The following is a 3,519-nucleotide window of genomic DNA, read 5'->3' as shown; positions in this document are numbered from 1 at the left end:
AACTTTTTTTTTTTAAGTTAAAGACAAAAGAAGCCTTGGAGAAAAAAGAGGAAAAGGAAAAAAAAAAAAAAAGAAAATTACTTTATTTTTCTAAGTGTTAAACTCAGTATTTATGTAATTCTTTAAGGAATAAAAGTTTGGCTCCTGTACAGTTTTCATGGGGTTTGTACCAGGGGGATGGGAGAGGGGTGGGTGGGCATGGAGGCAGGAAAGGGGCCTTGCTTTTTGAGTTTGTATTGTAACCTTGGACATGTTCCCTCAGCATTAGCGTTTAAGCTGCGCTCTCCACCCACCAGCATGTGCCAGGGATCGAGCTGAACTGAGTGGGATGCTTGTTTCCCACTTAACTGTACTGAGGACTCCATACCCATCATTTTGGGCTTAACGAGCAGAAGGCAAGTGAAGCCGAGGCCGGTCTCCGGAAGTGGGAAACCCATCCCTCAGGAGTGAGAGGTTTGCAGTGTGCCCGCCAGCCAGAGATGGGCTGGGTTTTCTCGTGGTTGCCCTGTTCACCTCTGGTCCTGGGACCTGTGGCGAGTCTGTTGCCGCTCTTGGTGCGGAGCAGCGCTACCTGTGACTGCCCAAGGGACACGGGCACCCCCGCTTCTCCCTGGATGGTGAGTGGCTGGCAGTGGCCTGATCCTTGCTCTCCCTGTGCGGGTAGCATCTGAACTAGCTGATGAGCTGGGCTGCAGTTCCCCCTCTACAGCCATTCCTTAGTGCAGGGATGCGGACAGGTCCCCTCTGGGCCCCCCTGTGCAAAGAACTCCCAGAAGGGTCTTTTCGGCTCTCAGGCTGTTACTCAGCCTGGCATGGGCCTGTGGGGAGCGGGGCGGCCCGTCTGGTGAGAGTGACATCACGTGCTGCCTCCCCAGAGTATCCTTGCTCCCAGCGTGATGCATTCCCTGCCGCTCGGAGCATGTGGGAGTGCTGTGCCATGACCCGTTGTGAGGTGTATGAAAGCTGCTCGGTGATGCTTCCAAAACGAGGCTGGGTACCTAGGAGTTCATCCAGGGAGAAGGATGGGGCTGGGGTTTGTGTTGTTCTTTGCCCCAGCGCATCACCTTGGCCTGGCTTTGCTCCGCTTTGCTTGTGCCGGCATTGCGGAGCAGAGCTGCTGGGCCAGGGTGGCAGGAGTGCCCCTGCTGCTACAGGGTGTCCGACTGCATCCCCTCCCTGGCTCCCCAAAGGCAACTGCTGGTTAAACGCTAATGGTGTATTTTATTTAAGTGCAGACTTGTAAGAACACTTGTGTATCAGGGATGAAACGGCATTTATTGTGTGGTGACGTTTTTAGTTCATTTTACTGGTTTGAGGATTGTGTGTGTGTGCGTGTGCGCGCGTGTGTACGCATAAGTGTGTGTGGGATTATTTTTTTTTTTCCCCCCTACAGTTTCCAGGGTTGTGTTTCTGGAAGGATGTGGAAGTAATCACAGTACTATGTACAGAGCTTTCTTTTGTATTAAAAAAAAAAATTACTCTTTCAATAAATGTTATCATTTTGTGCACAGATTTGGGATCTTGGCCATGCTTTGCAGGAGGGGGTGACAGGCGCCCTAAAGCCAATGACTGGGGATCAGAGGCAGGTTCCTGTGCCTGTTTGTGTCCTGCGGAGGGGCAGGGGCTGCCTGGTCGTGAGGTGGCCTTTGCAAAAGTCTCCGTCCCCGCTGCTTCCCGCACAGGTGAGACCGGAGCAGCTGGCCTTGTGCTCTGGGTGGGCCGGGGGGCCTATGGCGGGCGGCGGGGCTGCGAGGGCTGTCCTTTCCAAAAGCTCCGGAGCGGTGCTGGGGAGCAGGGCGTGCTGTCCGGTCAAGAGAAAGGGAATCTGGGGATAGGGAGGAATGGGGACTTCTGGAAAAGCATTGTAATTCGTGGGTGTTAACAGAGAGGAGCAGGAGGACCTCAAGCACGTGTTAAAACAGGGCGGGCAAACAGCCCATGGTGCTCACGGAGTGGTGAGGTGACAACTGAGGCCGAGGAAGAGGGATTTCTGACTTTAACATCAAAGAAAAGGTGATCCCTAGGCCTGGCCCTGGGTGGCCTGTATGTTTATAGATTGATGAAGGACCACAAAGCAGAGGAGGAAAGGGATGTTTCTAGGCAGTGACAGAGGTGTTTCCAGAACAGGTACGAGGTCCGTGTGAAGATGCTGCTGATAAGGGAGTGTGTCCCTGCTGGAGGATTCGGCAGGTCAGAGCTGCTGGTGTCATCGTGGGAGATGTCACACAGCTGGCATCTCAGAGCATCCCGTGGGTGTGTGTAGCACCACCCCCAGGCCCCCGGAGAAGGAGGAGGAACAAACTGGTCTTCATGATAGAGCAGCCGAAAGGCTGCAGGCAGAACAGCTTCCTCGGGAACGGGCAAGTGTCAAAGGAAAACCCAGGTCTCGGGTGAAAATGAGGTTGTTTCCCCTCCCCTCTTTGTCTCATGATCCAGCACTCCAAATCGGATCCAGTTCATTTAGTCCGTGACTTCGGGTTCCATCCGCTAGTGTGATCGCTCTGGACAGGAGAGGTGGAGCGTTCTGTGGGATCGCTGGGCGCCAAAGCCAGCTGGGGTCAGGGCACTGCTGCGCTACTTCTCCTAAGGTTTGTCCCTTGCCCTCGAATCCACACCGTGCAGTACACGCAATTGTCCCTCTCCTCCACCTGTCTGGACGCAGGGCCCTCTGGAACTGACTTTGGGATCGTCCATTTTTGTCTTGTGAGAACAGGTTAGTGCTGCTTTTCGTAAGGTCAGCTCCTAAGATGTGGGTACTCCAGTAACCTCCCAGTGGGGTTGCAGTGAGGGTGGGGGTTAGTGTAAGGGTCGTGTTGCTGTCAGGGCTAAGGTTTAGGGTTGGGGTTGTGGTCAGGGTGCTGTGGGAGTGAGGGTTTGGGTTAGGTGTTAGGCTTGGGGGCCGTAAATTTAGGATGAGGGGTTCGCGTGACAGGTGTGAAAGGAAAACCCAGGTCTCGGGTGAAAAGGAGGTTGTTTCCCCTCCCCTCTTCGAAGTCCGTTGCTTTTGGACACCTAACTCCTTCACCAGGCCCAACGCGGAGGCTGTGCAGTGCCCCGCAGAGGGCTGCTCTGAGACGACAGGGCAATAGTCAAGGGGCAAAGGTGAGAGGTGTGACCATGTCAGGGCCAGGGTGGGTGTCTGTAGGCCCCGAGAAGTCAGGTCAAGGGCCCATGGGGGGTCAGTGAAGTGCCTGAAGGTGGGAGAGAAACCACAGGGAGAAGGGGCTCGTTAGAATCATCAGTGCTGCTGGGCCGAGAACACGGCAGCTGAAAATGCACCTGCCCTCCCCTGCAGAGCAGGGGCCTGGAGCCCAGAGCCGTGTCACGGAGGGAAACTGAGCAGTGACAGCAGCTGCGGGGTGCAGGGACGGCACTGCTCCTCCCCGGGCACCTTGGAGAAAATACAGCTCCGAGCAGAGGAGAGGAGACTGTACGCCTCTGCTCTCGGCCAGGGGAATCAGAAGCTGATCCCATCTTTCCTCTCCCCCTGCCCCTCGCCGCCCTTCCGGGGCCGCGGCC

Source organism: Eurypyga helias, unplaced genomic scaffold (genome assembly GCF_000690775.1).
Source record: "Eurypyga helias isolate BGI_N326 unplaced genomic scaffold, ASM69077v1 scaffold10499, whole genome shotgun sequence".
NCBI classification, from domain to species: domain Eukaryota; kingdom Metazoa; phylum Chordata; class Aves; order Eurypygiformes; family Eurypygidae; genus Eurypyga; species Eurypyga helias.
The sequence above is the reverse complement of the archived record's forward strand: the minus strand, read 5'-3'. Positions refer to the sequence as shown.